Below are 22,004 nucleotides of genomic sequence, written 5' to 3'. Positions count from 1 at the left end.
CACCTTGAACGCCATTCTCTTTTGTCGGATCATCAGTATGGCTTTTGCCAGGCGAGATTTACTGGTGATCTACTCTCTTATTGCTCCCATTAGGAATAATGGGGAAACTTTCGTCGTGGCCCTCGACATCTCCAAAGCATTTGACAGGGTATGGCACAAATCTTTGCTATTTAAACTTCCCTCTTGTGGTTTCTTTCTCCCACTTTGTTTTCTAATCTCTAGCTTCCTTGAGAACCGATCCATGGCAGTTGTTGTCGAGGGATCGATCTCTCGCTCTTTATCTGCCAATAGTGGTGTCCCACAAGATTTAGTTCTTTCACTTACTCCATTCCTTCTATCCATTCTTACGCTAATGATTCTACTCTTCACTCTTCTTCACATTTTCCCCTTCCTCCTAACTCTCAAACTAGATCTGTTTCTAGAGCTGATATCATTACTTCTATCAATGTGGATCTGTGTAGCATTTCTGAATGGGGAGGTAGAAACTTGGTTAAATTCAATCGTAATAAAACGACTTATTTGGGATGAAATGCACAGGGCTTCCAGACTTGGAAAAGTCTGTATAGTAAGCGACTTTAACTTGAGCCAAATAGATTGGATCGACCTTACAGGTAACGAACAATCAGAGGATTTTCTTGAAACAGTTCAGGACTGTTTCCTAATTCAACATATAACGGAACCCACCCGGGTTAATAATATGCTCGATTTAGTTCTGCCAAACAGAGAAAACCTCATTAGTAATGTCGAGGTAAGGAACGAACTTGCCTAGAGCGAACACAAAGAAATAAGAATTCAATTAGAATTTAATGGCAGACGCAAGGAAAATTCCATTAAAGTCCCAGGTTTCAGAAGGGCAAACTTTGATAGGTTGAAAAGGCAGCTGAGAAAATTGGTATCACGTTTGGGTATGGATTACATGACCTCACGTGAGGTGGCCTACCATGTACCCAAAGGGGGCGAGCTCACTTTACCTGGAGACCTGACAAAGATATCCTCACAAAATACTGTATGACGGTTGAAGATGACCTGATCACGAGATCTGAGGTTGACGAATTCCACAACAATTTAAATAATGAGTTACTTAATGCACAAAAAAAAAGAACATACCATACAGAAAACTCAGATCAGACAACACTGACCCTAAATGGATAAACACTTATTTAAAGAATATTATTGGACAAATGAAGGCTATAGGTAGGAGAATAAATCGTGGTGAAGTTTACCTCCGAGATTATTATAAGGCATGGGCCAGTAGGGTTAAGAACGAGGTAAGAAAAGCAAAGAGGAATAATGAGCTGAAGGTAGCAAGGGAGGCGAAGTCAAACCCCAAGGGATTCTTTCAAATGTATCAAACTAAAACACAAGTAAAGATTGGACCAATAGTCAGATACCGGCGAGGTAAGTGATAGCGATGGAGAAATGAGAACTAATCTCAATAAATATTTTTCTACAGCTTTCACCACGGAAGATTTGAACATGATACCCGAGGTACCGACTATATACAGAGATAGAGAAGAAATAGATTAAGCGAGTTAGTAGTGACTGGTAACGACGTTAGTAAGCAAATAGACAAGTTAAAGCCTAATAAGTCGCCAGGTCCAGATGAGATATTTGCCAGAATATTAAAGGAATGTAAGGAAGAGTATGCCTTTAGAAAATTTGTTTAACATGTCCTTAAAAAGGGTGTAGTACCAGAATCCTGGAGGATAGCGAATGTAATGCCGTTTTTCAAGAAGGGAGATAGATCACTATCCTCTAACTACCGTCCAATCAGCTTAACATCAGTTACAGGCAAATTACTGGAAGCAATAATTATAAACTAATCGAAATCACCTGGGGAAGCACAAGTTGAACAATGATTCTCAACATGGCTTCACAAGCGGGCGTTCATGTTTAACTAATCTATTAACATTCTTTTCAGCTGTTTTTGAATCAGTGGACGAGGGGCACGACTATGATGTGGTATATCTTGACTTTAGCAAAGCCTTCGACAGAAGCCCCACGAAAGTCTAATAAGAAAAGTGAAGGTTCTTGGCATTGGAAGAGATATTCTCAAATGGATTAGTGCGTGGTTCCAGGACAGAAAACAGCAAGTGAGCATTAACGGCACTAAACCTATTGGAGAAACGTCACAAGTGGAGTATCCCAAGGCTCAGTACTTGGACCATTATTGCTTATTATATAAATAAACGTCATAGATATCGGCGTAGACAGCAACATAAGTAAATTTCTTGAAAACACTAAAATAGGGCGTGTAATTAAATCTGACAAGGACTCCGCAAAATTACAGGAAGATCTAAAAAAAAAATTCGAATGGTCTGAAAAATGGCAGATGAAATTCAATGTGGACAAATGTAAAGTAGTTAGTCTAGGAGATGTAAACAGGGAAACCAGATATCAGATGAAGAACGGTTAGAAATCCGAATGTGAGAAAAATTTAGGAGTAATGAAAAGTAGGAATCTTAAGCCAAGTAAACAAAGTGTATTTGCTCGAAACAAGGCTAATAAAGTACTTGGGTCCATACAAAGGAGTGTTAGTTACAAACTAGAAAAGTCATCCTAAAACTATATCTTGCGCTTGTGAGACCTCACTTGGATTGCGCAGTTCAATTCTGGTCACCGTATTACAGAATGGATATAGAATCCTTGGAAAGAATTAAAGGAGAATGACAAGACTAGTCCCGGGAATTAGGAACCTCAAGTACAGAGACAGGTTAAAGCATCTTAACATGCACTCTCTCGAGAGACTTAGAGTGAGGAGCGATATGATAGAGGTTATAAATGGAAGTCAGGGCTAAACAAAGGGACATAACAAAGGTACTCAAACTGTCCAACGAGGAGCGAACTCATAACAATGGTTTTAAATTAGACAAATTTAGATTGTGCGCGAAATAAGTAAACATTGGTTTAGAAATAGAGTAGTGGATGATTGGATCAAGTTACCAAATATCATCATTTACTCGAATACACTAGATAGTTTCAAACATAGGTTGGATGGATATATGAGCGATAGAGGTTGGGTGTGAATGGGACTGCCCAGTATGGGCCAATAGGCCCGCTGCAGTTTCCTTCATTCTTATGTTCTTATGATTAGTGGGTCTCATATATTTTTACTTAACATGACTAGTTACGTCCCCCTTTCTTATAAGCTCCTATTGTGTTTGCGGTGGTGGTGGTGTGTGTTTTGTAAGGTCACCTTGTGTACATAAGCCTCTCTCAGTCCTTGTTATTCAGTTGCCTTTGAAAATGTCTTGAATAAAGACGAAAACTCATGAAATCCAGCGATGATACAATAATACATCCATATACACGAGGGAGAAGATACACCATCTCAAGTTTCCTGTATCTGTCTCTCTGTCTGTCTGTCAAGTTGATTAGTAACGTTTTAGCATTTCAACATACAAACAAGTTCCATGGACACTAAATATGGCCCTTGTCTACCCGTCTGTCTGTCTCTAAGGGTATGTAAGAAGTCTCAACATTCATTAAATTAACATGTCCACCCAATATACTGTAGCCAGTGTCTGTGTTTGTTACGGGTATAGGACAAACAATCATATCCTTCCAGCAATAAGTCACTTGCCCGGACACACCGACGAGTAGAGTAAGTTTAGGGAGGACCGAAGGGTTACTGACATTCTGTGTATAAAGGTCAGTAACCCATATTGTGTATTTATTCCTTTGAAAAAGTCGTATTTCCTTCATTACCACACTATGAAAAATGTTTATATACCTGCCTATTCACAAATCTACACATCTCCATACTAATATGTATTTATATAACTACATATTTATATCAGGAACTGTATTAATTTTTGTTAAGAAGAAAAAGTATTGTAATTCATAATGTAAATTTATTAACATGAATTATTAAATTTTTTGTAAGCGAAGCGTCACACAAGAGGTCATAGCTGGTAACAGGAAATCATAAGAGGTCACAGACGGTCACAGGAGATCACAGGTTCATAGGAGGTCACAGGGGGCCAGAGGGGATTACAAAAGGCCACAGAAAGTTACAGGAGGTTAAAGAACGTCACAAGAAGCCGTTTATAAGAGGTTACACGGGTACAAGAGGTTACAACACAGGTCATGTAAGGTTATATGGAAGTATCAATGCCTCCCAGTTTCTCTCAGTATTTCTCAATGCCCGAAAGAGTTATTCCGTACTGTCCAAACGGAATGATGAACAAAAAGACCCTCCTAAGAATACCTCCCTCTCCTTCTCTATCTGGTCTTATCTACTGCTGGGGTGTCCCGACAGCGATGATGACGCCCAAACAGCGAGATAGTTTCAGAGTCGTTAAAATACTTCATTAAAGAGTTTCCCTCACTGCTTTTACATAGGATATAAGCGATAGGAAGTTGTGCTGTTTACGACTATGTGGGGAGTGGGAGGGTGATTCTCTGGGCTGAAACTTCTATTGTGAGAGAGAGAGAGAGTGAGAGAGGGAGATCTGGCGTTCAGTAAATTGAAAAATCTTTAAGCTGAGAGAGAAAGACAGAGAATAAAAAATAGCACGTGTTTGGTATTTGGTAATGGAAAACTTTTTCTTTCTTTCTTTCTCTATCGTAAGATTTTTTTTATCTGGCTTACTCGTTTCTTCTCTTTCTGTAAATAAGTAAGTAAATAATATTTTGGCCACCGTTATTACTCTCCCCCCACTCTCTCTTTCTCACCTATTTATCTCTCTCTCTCTCACCTCTCACTGCCACCTAGAATCCCACTTTCACTCTCTCACCTTCCACTGCCACCTAGCACCTTACTCCTCACACTCTCTCACCTCTCATTGTCACCTAGCACTCCACTCTCACTCTCTCGCCTCTCACTAGCACCTAGTTCCTCATTCTCACTCTCCCACCTCCCACTGACTCCTAGTACCACACTTTAACTATATCCCACTTTTCACAACCACCTAGCACCTCATTCTCTCTCTCTCTCTCACTGTTACCTAGCACCTCCCTCTCATTCTCTTTCACCTCTCACTTCCACCTAGCACCTCACACTTAATCTCTCTCACCTCTCACTGTCACCTAGCACCTCACTCTCACTCTCTCTCACCTCTCAATGTCACCTAGCACCTCACTCTCACTCTCTCGCCTCTCAATGTCACCTAGCTCCTCACTCTCACTCTCTCTCACCTCTCAATGTCACCTAGCACCTCCCTCTCATTCTCTTTCACCTCTCACTTCCACCTAGCACCTCACACTTACTCTCTCTCACCTCTCACTTCCACATAGCACCTCACTTAACTCCCATAATGTTCACATTCCACATCTTAAAATATTTATGCTTCCAAAATTCCTTCCTACTTTGCTTTCGTTAATGCTGCCCTCCCTCTGTCTGTCTGTCTCCTGTCTCTCTCTCTCTCCACACACACACACACACACACACACGACCTGTGCTTCCCCTACTCCCCACGTACCAAAGATTTCCCATACACCTTCTCCCCTATCTTCTACGCCCGTCCCCTCTCATCACAGCCCCTTCCCTCTCACCAACACGCCTTACCCTCTTCTCCACTACATTCCTCTGATCCCTCAGATACACCACCTCCCCTCTCACCTACACCTTTCCCCTCCCCTCTCACCTACATCCTTTTCCCTCTCAAAAACAGTTGTTTCTCTTATACGCCCCCTCTCCTCTCAGCTACACCCCTCCTTTCTCATCTACACCCTTTCCGCATTCACCTACACCACCTCCCCTCTCACTACACCACCTCCCCTCTCACCTACACCTCTTCCCTCCCCTCTCACCTACATCCTTTACCCTCTCAAAAAAGCCTTTTCCCTCTACGCCCCTTCCCCTCTCACTTATACCCTTTCCCTTCTCACTTACACACCTTGCCCCATCACCTACTTTTAATTCCTCCTTCTTCTTACTTCTACACATCTCCAAGTCCTGATCTCTCTCTCTCTCTCTCTCCTCATTACTATACATATATTCGCCGTTTTCACCAATACACTCTCAAATTCTCCTCGTGCTCTTCCTCTTCCTAAAATGTCTATTAAACATCGCAGCCTCAATCTCTTTCCTCCTCCTCCACCTTTCCCTTCCTCCCCACCAATTTAAGCTCCCCAGCGATCCACTCCCCACTAAACAGCTCACGCCAGGCCATCTCGCCTCTAAACATCCCAGCCCGCCCCAGCCCCCTCCCAGGCACTGCTGGTGGTGGTGGTCGTACTGGTAGTAGTGGTGGTTGAGGAGGTTGTATTTTATTATTATTATTATTATTATTATTATTATTATTATTATTATTATTATTAATATTATTATTATTATTATTATTATTATTATTATTATTAATATTATTATTATTATTATTATTATTATTATTATTATTATTATTATTATTATTATTATTATTATTATTATTATTATTATTATTATTATTATTATTAACTATTATTAATATTATTACTGGCGGAATCGCCGCCCTTTGAGCGGCTCTTTCGCTAGGCCACGGTAGGACGCCACCCTCCGGGAGTCTCCACATTGTCTCACTGTAGTGCATTAAGGTAGACCACATTTTTGGTTTTGCCATTAGCAGCAAGCATGTACAGATTTTTGCCAGCTCCCACTCTGGAGCATCCAACATAGAACTGTCCATGAGAGAAGCAAGGAAACACCAGGTTTAGGCCAACCATCTTTAGGGACTGTCCCTGGCTTTTGTAGATGGTCATGGCAAAGCTCACTTTAACCGGGAACTGAAGTTGCTTGAACTCAAATGGCAGGTCAGTGGTGATGAGAGGTATCCTTGGTATAAAAACGTCCTCTCCTTTAGCTTTTCCTGTCAGTATTGTAGCTTCCAGTACATGTGGCATCATGTTCTTCACCACCAGGTGAGGCTCATTTTCTTCAACAAAATTCACCAGAACTTCAACTGAGTAGTCTGTCTCTCTGAGCAACTCCCTGTTTGCATCTACTGGTTCTTCTCGGTTTGGGGAAGGCAATCCAAAATCAGTCAGGTTTTTTCCGCATAGCTCCATCACTTTGTCTTCCAGCATGATCAGAGCCCTTTTGAACATGTCATCCATGAACTCAATCTCTTGACCAGGATGTTCTCTTCTTGCTTGATGAAGCAGATGTAATGGACCCTGTTTCATAAACAGAAAGATTATATAAATGGGTTAATTACATTTGATTTACATACTGATTCATCCCCTGTAACTAGCTATGAGGTGACATGTTCGGTGCACGTGATAAGGTGTGCCCACAGGAAGCTGCGTCATAATTATTCTGAGTTAAGGTATTATGTAGCCGGCTCCCTGGCCACCTAAAGCAGGCAGTAGTTTGATATCCTTGACTAGAGGAAGACGTTATTTGAGAGCCATCGTGGATAGTTCCGTCTTCCCTCGAGGGAGGACGACGTGCCTATTCCGTTCTCCCTCGATGGGTCACTACTCATAGCATTATGACTCAATCCCTTAGACAAGAAGGACGTGATTAAACGGTCTATTTACATAGCCCCGTCCTTCTCTTAACACTCATAGCTACAGTGATTAAGTTACGGATGACTTACACTCTGGAATTGTATCAACAGCAGTTCCTCAATAAAAGGAGAAACAGACAATTGGGTTTCGCTACTCTAACCCAATATAATATAAATGTACCAGCCTAGTTAACTTCGACAAAACCTTTAGTTAACCGGCTATAACACAGATACTCTGAAAGACTTTCTTGATGGTTTTTCCAGAGCTGGCTTGAGTTGGAAAGCCCACATTTAACAGTCATGATGGTAAACAGGTTCCTCATTCTCATTGGCGATTGAGTAGCTGCTGCCTCTTCTAATGTGTCATTCCAGTGACCATTATCTTCCAGTAGGCCAAGGAGATTGCACGCTTCCGGATAGGTTCTGCAGACTTGTCCATTCACTGTCTTGAGTGCTGCATATGATATTGGGCCACGGATGTGGTGCAAAAGTAGTCTCAAACAATAGCATTCAAAGTTGTTAGGGTAAACCATGTAGACACGTCCCAAAGCATTGTCTGACTATATCCCTGGATATCCTTCAACATCGCATCCTTGAGCTCTTCTCTGAAGCTTTTTCATTGAAGCCTGCCATTTGTAGAACTAGGGTACGTCAACATACAGGAGTATTTGAGCAAACTCATCTTCCTCCGGCCGGCTCTTACGCTAGGCCACGGTAGGACGCCACCCTCCGGGAGGCTCCACATTGTCTCACTGTAGTTCATTAGGGTAGACCACATTTTTGGTTTTGCCATTAGGAGCAAGTATGTACAGATTTTTGCCAGTTCCCACTCTGGAGCATCCAACATAGAACTGTCCATGAGAGAAGCAAGGAAACACCAGGTTTAGGCCAACCATCTTTAGGGACTGTCCCTGGCTTTTGTAGATGGTCATGGCAAAGCTCACTTTAACCCTGGAACTGAAGTCGCTTGAACTCAAATGGCAGGTCAGTGATGATGAGAGGTATCCTTGGTATAAAAACGTCCTCTCCTTTAGCTTTTCCTGTCAGTATTGTAGCTTCCATTACATGTGGCATCATGTTCTTTTTGTGAGCGATTCGTCTCTCATTTTGATTATGATGTCTCGTTTCTCAAACTCTTGACCGACAATCAGGATGGCTACTTCATCAACTACAGGAGCATTGAATCTTCTTTCATGTTCTCCCTTAAGGGTAGGGTCTGCTTTGATCCTCACTTTGTACTCGTCAGAAGGCATGTTTTCCAGGGCATTTTTAAATGACTGTACATACGTGTTGCGCTCATGCAGCATTTCTTGGATAGATAGGACAATGTCATGTCTGATACCTAGAATATTGCCACACCTGAGAGTAGTCTGCTTTTCATGATCTCCCATGAAGTAGATTTGGAGGAACTTTGCCTGCTCATCTTCAAGTGGTAAGAGGGATCCTGCTTTGTGATAGACTTGACCCTGGACTTTGAATGTGGGCATGTATCCGTGCTCACGAACTACTCTGGTAGCTCCAAAGGATGTCATTTGGAAGCATGAATTGTACTTCAGTATTTTTTCCAAGAAGTGTTTTGACTCTGGTGTTGTTCCCAGCATGAGAGTCTTCATGCAGTCGTACTTTCCCATGAGAGCAGCACAGTCCAGCAGATTCTCCTTGATCCTTCTTTGAACCGCAGTGTTCACATTTCTTATCCATGTTGCCAATGACAACAGAGTGATACTTTTCATATTCTATCTCATTGTCATAGTTAAATGCTGCTCTTGCAAGTGGATGCCACTGTGTATTCCTTCTTAGAATTCTGGATTCCGCATTTCTCTGTCTATTAGCATTCAAACGAATATCATGCGCTTGATCATTTTCTAGAGAAGGCCTTTCTACTGTTTCCTATCTGTCAGCATTAAGACGGGATTCCCTTTCCTGATCTGTTTCCTGTGACCGACTGTCCGCTGTTCGCTTTTTGTTAGCATTAAGACGGGATTCCCTTTCCTGATCTGTTTCCTGTGACCGACTGTACGTTGTTCGCGCCGGGCGACTCATCCGCTAGGCCACGGTAGGATGCCACCCTCCGGGAGGCTCCACATTGTCTCACTGTTCGGTCCCCAAAACTTCTTCTTCCATCAATAGTTCATTAATGGTGTATGTAAGTTCTACCATGTTTTTCACTACAACGGTACAGCAAAGTATATTTTTTTAGCATTAAACTGTTATTATCTTATTGTCTAATCATCAACTACACATAACATCATCCATCATCACTACATATAACACCATCCATCATCACTACATATAACACCATCTATCATCACTACATATAACACCATCCATCATCACTACAGATCGGTAAAGTAGTTTCCCAGATTCACCGTGAGGACACACACGGGAGGACGCCAGCTTCCGGGAGGCTCCACATTGTCTCACAGTAGTGCATTAGGGTAGACCACATTTTTGGTTTTGCCATTAGCAGCAAGTATGTACAGATTTTTGCCAGTTCCCACTCTGGAGCATACAACATAGAACTGTCCATGAGAGAAGCAGGGAAACACTTGCTATCCATGCCAAGTTTAGTCCAAGCGGCTCATTCACTAGGCCACGGTAGGACGCCACCCTCCGGGAAGCTCCACATTGTCTCACTGTTGACTCCCCAAAACTTCTTCTTCCATCACTATTTCATTAACTGTGTATGTAAGTTCCACTACAACGGTACAGCAAAGTACATTTTTTTAGCATTAAACTGTTATTATTTTATTGTCTAATCATCACTACATATAACACCATCCATCATCAATACATATAACATCATCCATCACCACTACATATAACACCATCCATCATCACTAGATATAACACCACCCATCATCACTACATATAGCACCACCCATCATCACTACATATAACAACGTCCATCATCACTACATATAACATCATCCATCATCACTACATATAACACCATCCATCATCACTACATATAACACCATCCATCATCACTACATATAACATCATCCATCATCACTACATATAACACCATCCATCATCACTACATATAACACCACCCATCATCACTAAATATAACAACATCCATCATCACTACATATAACATCATCCATCATCACTACATATAGTACCATCCATCATCACTACATATAACACCACCCATCATCACTACATATAACATCATCCATCATCATTACATATAACATCATTCATCATCACTACATATAACACCACCCATCATCACTACATATAACAACATCCATCATCACTACATATAACATCATCCATCATCACTACATATAACACCATCCATCATCATCACTATATATAAAAACATCCATCATCACTACATATAACATCATCTATCATCATTACATATAACACCTTCATCCATCATCACTACATAAAACACCATCCATCATCATCACTACATATAACACCATCCATCATCACTACATATAACAACATCCATCATCACTACATATAACATCATCCATCATCACTACATATAGCACCATCCATCATCACTGCATATAACACCACCCATCATCACTACATATAACATCATCCATCATCACTACATATAACATCATTCATCATCACTACATATAACACCATCCATCATCACTACATATAACAACATCCATCATCACTACATATAACATCATCCATCATCACTACATATAACACCATCCATCATCATTACTACATATAACACCATCCATCATCACTACATATAACAACATTCATCATCACTACATATAACATCATCCATCATCACTACATATAACACCATCCATCATCATCACTACATATAACAACATCCATCATCACTACATATAACATCATCTATCATCACTACATATAACACCATCATCCATCATCACTACATATAACACCATCCATCATTATCACTACATATAACACCATCCATCATCACTACAGATCGGTAAAGTAGTTTCCGAGATTCTCGTGCGGTCACACAAACACACATACTTCTTTGTTTTATATATACAGATAGATTATTAATGGTGGTGGTGATAGTAGTGGTGATGGTAGGGATGTTGATAGAAATGGTAGTGGTGTTGTGGTGTTAGAGATGTTGGTGGGGATGTTAGTAGTGGTAGTCACAGCTGGGGTAGTTACTTATGTATTAAGATATTTAATTTTAAGGTAATAAAATGGCGGCGAAGGTGTGGCTATTGGGAAGGCTGGAGGCCAGGTAGTCGTAGTAGTTGTAGTAGTTGTAGTAGTAGTAATAGTAGTTGTAGTTGGCGGCGAAGGTGTTGCTACTGGGGGAGGCTGGAGGCCACGTAAAAAAAAAAAGTAGTTGTAGTGATGCAATGGTCGGCATGCTCACCTCGACAGGTAGTGGTCCCGGGATAGATCCAGGGGCAGGATAAAACTGTGAAAAAGGTTCTTTACGCCTAGATGTTAATCGTTTTTCGGATCGTGTTCCTTGGTAATGGTTAGCAAGTGCAGTTGAGGAGTTATCGGGTCTTCTCGAACTATTCCTTTACACTGAGTCATTCAGCTCGTTAACTTGGGGTGTGGTTGTTGTGTTGGCGACAGCTTATACACCTTAAACAAATTCACGTCTACGTGGCCCTAGGAGCCAGCCATCTTTAAACACGAGGGGCAACACTATGTATTTTTCATAGTAGTAGTTGTGGTGGTGGAAGTGATGGTGTTGGTGGTGATGGTATTGGTGGTAGCGGTAGTAGTAGTATTAGTAAGAACATAAGAATGGAGGAAACTGCAGCGGGCCTATTGCCCCATACTGGGCAGTCCCATTTACACCCAACCCCAATTGCTCATATATCCATCCAACCTATATTTGAAGCAATCCATCGTATACCAGTCAATAATGATGTTTGGTAACTTGTTCCATTCATGCACTACTTTATTTCCAAACCAATGTTCACCTATTTCGCGAATAAATCTAAATTTGTCTAATTTAAAATCATTGTTACGAGTTCGCTACTGGCTGGATAGTTTGAGTACCTATGTTATGTCCCCTTTTTTTTAGCCCTGACTTTCATTTATACACCTCTATCATATCGCCCCTCACTCTACGTCTCTCGAGGGAGTGCATGTTAAGATGCCTTAACCTGTCTCTGTACTCGAGGCTCCTAATGCCCGGGAATAGTCTTGTCATTCTCCTCTGAATTCTTACTTGGGATTTTATATCCATTTTGCAATACGGTGGCCAGAATTGAACAGCGTAATCCAAGTGAGGTTTCACAAGCACAAGATATAGTATTAGGATGCCCTCTCTAGTTTTGTAACTAACACTCCTTTGTATGCCCAAGTACTTTATTAGCCTTGTTTCGAGCAAATACACATTGTTTACTTGGCTTAAGATTCCTACTTATCATTACTCCTAAATCTTTCTCACATTCGGGTTTCACTATAACATCATTGTTCATCTGATATCTGGTTTCTCTGTTTACATCTCCTAGACTAAGTACTTTACATTTGTCCACATTGAATTTCATCTGCCATTTCCTGACCATTCGAAAAATTTGTTAAGATCTTCCTGTAATTTTGCGGAGTCCTCGCCAGATTTAATTACACGATCTATTTCAGTGTCATCAGCAAATTTACTTATCTTGCAGTCTACGCCGATATCTATGTCGTTTATGTACATAATAAATAAAAATGGTCCAAGTACTGAGCCTTGGGGTACTCCTCTTGTGACGTTACTCCAATCGGATTTAGTGCCGTTAATGCTCACTCGCTGTTTTTTGTCCTGTAACCACGCACTAATTCATTTTAAAATATCTCCTCCAATGCCATGAGCCTCCACTTTTCTTATTAGTCTTTCATGGGGGACTACACTATGTCGAAGGCTTTGCTAAAGTCAAGATATATCTCATCATTGTCGTGCCCTTCGTCCAGAGATTCGATAACAGCCGAAAAGAATGTGAATAGACATGAACGCCCGCTTGCGAAGTCATCTTGGGAATTATTGATCAACTTGTGCTTCTCTAGGTGATTTCGAATAGTTTGAAATTTTTGCTTCCAGTAATTTGCCTGCAATTGATGTTAAGCTGATTGGACGGTAGTTAGAGGATAGTGATCTATCTCCTTTCTTGAAAATCGGTATTACATTCGATATCCTCCAGGATTCTGGTACTACACTCGTTTTTAAGGACATGTTAAACAATTTGGCTAAGGGCATACTAAGCTCTTCCTTACATTCCTTTAATACTCTGGCAAATATCACATCGGGACCTGTCGACTTATTATGCTTTAACTTGTCTATTTGCTTACTAACGTCGTTACCAGTCACTACAATCTCGCTTAATCTATTTCTTCACTATCTCTTTATATAGTCGGTGCCTCGGGTATCATGCTCAAATTTTAAAGAATTCCTTGGGGTTTGACTTCGCCTCCCTTGCTACTTTCAGTTCATTATTCCTCTTTGCTTTTCTTATCTCGGTCTTAACCCTACCGGCCCATACCTTAAAATAATCTCGGAGGTAAACTTCACCACGATTTATTCTTTTACTTATAGCCTTCATTTGTCCAATAATTTTCTTTAAATAATTGTTTATCCATTTAGGGTCAGTGTTGTCTGATCTGAGTTTTCTGTATGGTATGTTCTGCCTTTGTGCATTAAGTTACTCATTATCTAAATTGTTGTAGAACTCGTCAACCTCAACAGTTATATTTTGTGAGGATATCGTTGTCAGGTCTCCAGGTTAAGTGAGCTCGCCCTCTGTGGGTATATTTTGTGAGGTCACCTCACGTGAGGTCATGTAAGCCATCCCCATACGTGATACCCCTTCTCTCAGCTGCCTTTTCAACCTATCAAAGTTTGCCCTTTTGAAATCTTGGACTTTAATGGACGTTTCCTTGCGCCAGCCATTGAATTCTAATTGAAATCGTATTTCTTTGTGATCGCTGTTGGCAAGTTCGTTCCCTACCTCGACATTACTAATGAGGTTTTCTCTGTTTGGCAGAACTAAATCGAGTATATTATTACCCCGGGTGGGTTCCGTTATATGTTGAATTAGGAAACAGTCCTGAACTGTTTCAAGAAAATCCTCTGATTGTTCGTTACCTGTAAGGTCGATCCAATCTATTTGGCGAAAGTTAAAGTCGCCTACTCTACAGACTTTTCCAAGTCTGGAAGCCCTGCTCATTTCATCCCAAATAAGTCGTTCATTAACACTTTCAAGATTAGGAGATCTATCTATTACTCCTGCGATTAATTATTCTCTACCATCAATTAATTCTGTCCAAATTGTTTCTGTATTCAGTTCAGTTTTTATTTCCTTATTTATTTCACACTTCAGATTGTCCCTGACATAGATTGCTACTCCGCCTCCTTTCCTAATCTGCCTATCGGTATGTAATAATTTGTAACCTGAAATTTGGTATTCGGTAGGTAACTCTCGTGAGTCTAGGTTTATCCATGTTTCAGTGAATGCTATTATATCGATTTTTTCGGTACATACCAACGCCTTTATTTCATCCATTTTGTTTCTCATGCTCCTACTGTTATTTAGTAGACATTTAAATTAGGCTTGATCTGAGTGCTCTCTCTGACGCTTTTAGGTTTTAACTCCCTGCCTAATTTAGTTTTGCTATCATTCCTAGCACTATTTTCCTGTAACCTTTCACCCTGTTTACTCTCTCCCACTGCAGTCTCCTTCACCTCCATGTGCAAGGGCAGTAACGAGCGGGATGGTTGTCCGCCGCTCGTTTGCTTGTTCTCGGCCCCACTGGGGGGGTAGACGGAGGTGAGAAGGTCTCTGCTGCCTTGTCGCACAGCAGACACTAGCCAGCCAACACCACAACTACACTTCCCCCGCTGTTCGATTCCAACTCTGGTTGTGTGCTCATTTGAGGCTCCTGGGGCTCGTGGGCTGATTCCCCAGTCCTCCACTATTCGGCTGTCAATCTCCGGACACCTACTCCAGCTACTACCGCGTCTGTCACGTCATCGCCACTTCCTCCACGCCCTATCCACCTTCCGTGCCCTGGCGTCTCTCCTGTGTGGCAAGACATCGCCCACCAACGCCGGCGCCAAATGAGGAAGCTGCCCTGGACCTTCCCCCTCAGGGCAGACCACTGTGTTAACAGAACATTCCACCTGGCTGCAGACGAAGGAAATATCTGTACTTTGTTTGACTCCCGTAATTGTTTGACTTCCATAATTGTTTGACTCCCGTATTTGTTTATTTAATATTTGTGTGAGTGGTGTCAATTATTGCGATTATTTTCGTAGTAAAGAGACGTCAATCTCTAACGGTTGTTTGTTACCCCTTGGAAACCCATGGTTCTTGACTTTCCTTTTATAAGATCCTGATAAGGCTGGCAAGGGATTTATATCCCCAAAGTCCAGGCCTTTACACCATGTCCATATGTTTCCCTTGCTGTTTAAAGACTTCGACATCTTTTGAACTGCCCTCTCAAGAGAGCCAACCAGGGTTGCTACTCCATCCCTAGACAGATGCACCCCATCCCTAGCATAAAGGTTTTTTCTGCCGTAAAATGTTTCCCAGTTGTCAATGAATGGGACTGATATTGACTTGAAATATCTGTTAAGACGGCCGTTGACACCAACTGCCCTTGACAACCAGTCATTGCCAACTCTCCTTCTAGACAGGACACCACATATGATAGGGATCCCTCCCTTCAACCTAATACGTTCTATAGCTGTCTTTAACTTATCAAGAAGCTCCTCACTCCTACACCGGCCAATATCATTACCTCCTGCACTCAGGCAGATAATGGGTTTGTTCCCATTACCAGACAAGATATTGTCCATCCTGTTAACTATATCCCCCACCCAAGCCCCTCATCCTATTTATATTTCTACCACAAACAGCTCTATCCAGGTACCATACCTGGGAATCGCCAACAATTAATGTTTTCGTACCTTCCTTGCCAGCCCTGTCCCTGACTATGCTAACGTCCAATTCGTCTATCAAAGGACTAAAAGAGTTTTTACACTTAGCTGTTGTCGTTTCCTTGGTGTCTTTTCTCACTACCATTTTGGTCGTTCTTCGCCTCACAACCTTCCATTCGCTTGAGTTTTCGTCAGACACTGGCTTTCCTTGTCTCGTGTCTTCTTCCTTCATCCTCGTTATCACTTCCTTTAATTTCAAGTTTTCGTCTTTGACATTCACTAACTCGGGCAGTAGGTCGGCCCTCGGAGGGGCACAGCCCTGTTCACAAGTAGCACTAGCCATTACCGACAATTTATCCCAGGGAGCTAAGTTTGCCGTGACCTTTCCTCTAGCGAGGTGACCTTTCTTCTAGTAGTAGTAGTAGTAAGTAGTAGTGGCGGTTGTAAGGGCGGTAACGAGCAGGATGATTGTTCGCCGCCCGCTTGCTTGTTCTCTTCCCCCACTTGGGGGGGATAGACGGAGGTGAGAAGGTTGCTGCTGCCTCGTAACACACCAGACACAATCCAGCCGTCAGTATAGCTGCACTTCCCCACCGCTCGTTCAAATTCTGGTTGTGATCTCATCATGTATCCTGGGCTCGTGAGCTGATTCCCCAGACCTTCACTATTCGACTGTCAACCTCCGGTCACCTGCTCCAGCTACTACCACGGCTGCCACGACACTGCCACCTTCTTTCACACCCTCTCTCTCGTCCGTGCCTTGGCGTTTCTCCTGTGTGAAAAGACCATCGCCCACCAACGCCGGCGCCAAGTAAGGAAGCTGCCCTGGAACTCCCCACCCCAAGAGCGGATCACTGCTTTACGGAACCGTCCACCGGGCCACCGCCGTAGGAAATATTCCTGTACATTATTTGATTCTCGTAATTGTTTGACTCCAGTAATTGTTGACTCCAGTAATTGTTTGAGTCCCATTAATTGTTTGACTCCCGTTAATTATTTGATTCCCTTAATTGTTGACTTCGTTAATTGTTTGATTCCCTTAATGGTTGACTCCATTATTTGCTTGATTCCCTTAATTGTTTGACTCCATTAATTGTTTGATTCTCAGAATTGCTTGACTCCCGTAATTGTTATTTGATATTTTGTTTGAGTGGTGTCAGAGTTTTGTGTTATTTTCAAAGTAAAGAGATTTCAATCTCGAACGGTTGTTTGTTATCCCTCAGAAAACCATGATTCTTGACTTTCCTTTTATAAGATCCTGATTAGGCTGGCAATATATTCATATCCCTAAGTCCCAGGCCTTTACAGTGGTGATGGTGGTGGTAGTGATGGATGTAGTCATAGTAGTGATGGTAGTGGTAGTGGTGGTGGTGGTGGTGGCTGTGGTAGTAGTAGTATTGGTGGTGATGGTGGTGAAGGTGGTAGTAGTAGTAGTGAGTAGTAGTGGTTGTGGTAGTAAAGGTAGTGCTTGTGTTCATAGTGGCGGTGGTAGTAGTGGTAATGGTAGTAGTGGTTGTGGTGATGGTAGTAGAAGTGGTGGTGGTAGCTCTCTTCTTCGGTCTTCTTTGCGCTGCCTCAGGGGAACGAGAGCTTCGTCCCCAATGCCGACAACAGCTGCATATATTGACTATGAGGCTACAGTCACTCAATGCCGCATAGATCTGCGGCTCAACTAATTCAACACAGATAGGATAGCTACTTATGTATTAGGATATTTAATATTAAGGTAATAAAATGGCGGCGAAGGTGTGGCTATTGGGGGAGGCTGGAGGCCACGTAATAGTAGAAGTAGTAGTAATAGTAGTAGTAGGAGCAGGAAAAGTGAAGGACATCAAAAAGTGGTGAATTGAATTAAATTGAAACGGTTTATTTAGCCAGAAAAACACAAATACAGAGTGGACAATAATAACAATATTAACATGGCTGAGCCAGTTGAGAATCTGAGCTTTCTTTTAGGCACCTGATATATACTATACATTTATCTCAAGGAAGTATTATGTAACATTTAGTATCATCTAGAATAGTGCAATAGCATAGTGGTAATAAGACCATCTCATAATGTTACCACGGTTATCACTTCAATATTTATTATTTTTATTTATTTATTATTATTTTGCTTTTGTTCTTTTATATATACATAAATTACAGTGGAATTGAAAACCTTAAGTATAATGGGGGAGCAGTACAACATGGGTTGTACAGTAATAAGGTTGAACAAGAGGACAGCTGTCAGGATTATGTCTAGTTGGCAATTATGTTTATTGCAATGGTAATTACTTATCTATTTACATGAAAATTTCCGATAAAACGGTTTTGATGGTACAATAAAAGCAGGCACTGTAAATATAGTAGGTGTTACAAGAAATATTAATACTTAGACAATAGATATTTTTAAGAGATGATTTAAAGGAAGGGAGCGTAGTCTTTGCTTGGATGAGTGGGGGTAAGTTGTTCCACATCTTCACACCGTGATATTTTATGGAGGTCTGGGACTGAGAGGAGCGCATTGGGGGTGGTCTTAGTAGCTCTGGGTGCCTTAAGTTGTATCTTTGATTATACCGGAACTGGAAATAATTATTGTCAAGCAAGTGATTGATATATTTGTAAACAAAGAAGGCACAGCAGTAGGTGTTAATATCTTCGAATTTTAACATTTTCAATTTTGCAAATTTTTTGTTTGTGTGATCTGTTTTATTCAAGTAGGTCATTGTCCGTACAACTCTCTTTTGTGCAGTAACCAGAGATTGTGTTTTTGAAGGGTCAGAGGCCCCCATAGTGTGTGACAGTGTATCAGGTGTTGGTAAACAAGATCATGATAGATTTCTTTTATTGCTGTGAGAGTGAGTGACTGTCGAGTGTGATACATGATACTGCACTGTTTATTGACTTTACTGGTAACATCACGAGGTCCACAAATAGGGTACCACCCAAACGCCAGCAAGTCCTTCCTCATTGTGAAGCCAGAGCATTATGAACGGGCAATGGAGGTGTTCGGTGGAAGTGAGGTCAAAATAACAAAGGATGGCCAAAGACACCTAGGCGCAGTAATCGTCACGACAGACTTTAAAACCGAGTACGTAACGAGAAAGGTGAATGAATGGGTTAGGGAAATCTAAGCTCTGTCTGAGATTGCTAACACAGAGCCACATGCGGATTTTGCGGCATTCGCCCATGGAGTCAAGCATCGCTGGAACTACCTGATTCGCACTATCCCTGATATCGGATCCTCCTCCACCCTCTGGAAGAAGCTATCAGCGTTGATTTCATCCCCAAATTAGTGAAACACCCTGACTTAACCCCAGCAGAAGGATTACTCCTTCCACTACCACCGAGACTGGGAGGAATGGGAATGACCAATTTAGAGGAGATTGCTGGCACCGAACATCAAAACTCAGTTAATCTCACGGCAGCCTTCACGGACCACATAATAGCTCAAAACGCAACAGGGGAGGTGGATACCAGTGAAGTAAACAAGATTCGAAGGTCCATTACGACAGAACGACAGCACGGCCAAAGTGATAAGTTGCAGCATCTGTTACTGCAAGTACCAGAGAATTTGAAAAAAAATAAGTAGCTATAGCACAGGAGGTGGGCGCCTCAAACTGGTTAACTATGTTACCGATAAGGGCAAATGGTTTCAGTCTCAATAAACAAGAATTTACAGATGCCGGTGCTCTAAGATACGGTAGGCCATTAGAAGGCTTGCCCTCGCAATGTGTGTGTGGCTCTTCCTATGATGTCGATCACGCCATGGTGTGCAAGAAAGGGGGTTTCATACGCATGAGGCATGACGAAGTAAGGGATCTCACAGCAAATATGTTGAAAGAAATCTGCCGTGATGTCAGGGTAGAACCGATCCTCCTTCCATTGGACGGTGAGAATTTCCAACATAGGACTTCAAACACATCCATCGAAGCCCGTGTTGACGTCAGTGTTCGAGGATTCTGGACGTGGGGACAGCAAGCCTTCTTCGACATCAGGACTTTTGATCCCATGGACTCATATCAACGTAACTTAGCTCTCGATGCTGCACACAGGAAGAACGAGAACAACAAGATAAGGGTGATATCCGAACAGAAGCAGCAGCCCAGAAGTTATGTTACAACCTGGATGAGATGTCGACCGTCCTTCTCTCTCCTTAGGCCGGCTTTGCTCTGCCTTAGGGGAACGAGAGCATCGGCCCCAAAGACGACAACAGTTGCAGATATTGACTATGAAGCAACAGTCGCTGAATGCCGCAGAGATCTGAGGCACAACTAATTCAACACAGCTAGGATAGCTACTTATGTATTAGGATATTACATTTTAAGGTAATAAAATGGTGGCGAAGGTATGGCTATGAGGGAGGATGGAGGCCATGTAGTAGTCATAGTGGTAAAAAAAAGTAGTAGTAGTAGTAGTAGTAGTAGTAGACGGTGAGATTTTCCAACATAGGACTTCAAACACATCCAACGAAGCCCGTGTTGACGTCAGTACTTGAGGATTCTGGATGCAGGGACAGCAAGCCTTCTTCGACATCAGGATTTATTATCCCCTGGCTGCATGTCACCGTAACTTAGCTCTCGACGCTGCACACAGGAGGAACGAGAACGACAAGATAAGGGCATACGGGGAGAGAATTCAGAATGTTGATCAAGGCAGCTTAACTCCTCTAGTGTTCACAACCTCTGGTGGGATGAGATCAAGTGCAAGATGCTTTTACGGCAGACTCGCGGAGGTGATATCCGAACAGAAACAGCAGCCCAGAAGTTATGTTATAGCCTGGATGTGATTATCGACTGTCCTTCTCTTTCCTTCGGTCGGCTTTGCTTTGCCACATGGGAACCAGAGCTTCGGCCCCAAAGCCGACAACAGTTGCAGATATTGCCTATGAGGCTACAGTCACTGAATGCCACATAGATCTGCGGCTCAACTAACTCAACACAGTTAAGGTAGCTACTTATGTATTAGGATATTTAATATTAAGGTAATAAAATGGTGGCTGAGGAATGGCTATTGGGGGAGGCTGGAGGACATGTTATAAAAAAAAATAGTAGTAGTAGTATTAGAATGGTGGTGATGGTGTTGGTGATGGTGGCGGTGGTGGTGGTAGTAATAGCAATAGTGATGGTGGCAGTGAAAGTGTTGCTGGTTGTGGTAGCAATGGTGGCGGTGGTAGTGGTATTGGTGGTAATGGAAGTGGTGGTAGTAGTAGTGGTGCTGGGTGTGGTTGTGGTAGTGGTGGTGGTGGCGGTGGTAGTAGTTGTGATAGTGGTAGTAGTTGTGATAGTGGTAGTGGTGGTTGTAGTGATGGAACTATAAGTGGTAATGGTGGTAATAATGGTGGTGATGGTGGTAGTGGTGGTGGTATTAGTGGTTGTAGTGGTATTAGTTGTGGTAGTGGTGGTAGTAGTAGTGGTTGTAATGTTTGTTGTAGTGGTAATGGTGGTAGTTGGGGTGGTTGCGGTGGTGAAGTGTTCAATATTCCAATAGTCTTGCCAGAACCTTTATGACGACTATATATCATACCAACCCAGAGTCCAGACGGCGTGACGACCACAGCCACCAGTGGGTCGCCTCTTTAAGATATAGCGGTCTCCTTTTCCCTCTCTTTCTGTTTGTCTTTACCTCCTCTTTGGCCTCGCTTTTCCTCCTCCTCCTCCTCCTCCGCCTCCTGCTGTTGGATCCTCCTCTTCCTCTTTTTCCTCCCCCTGCTTCAGTTTCCTCCTACTCTT

Source organism: Homarus americanus, unplaced genomic scaffold (assembly GCF_018991925.1).
Source record: "Homarus americanus isolate GMGI-L3 unplaced genomic scaffold, GMGI_Hamer_2.0 scaffold32583, whole genome shotgun sequence".
NCBI classification, from domain to species: Eukaryota; Metazoa; Arthropoda; class Malacostraca; order Decapoda; family Nephropidae; genus Homarus; species Homarus americanus.
The sequence above is the reverse complement of the archived record's forward strand: the minus strand, read 5'-3'. Positions refer to the sequence as shown.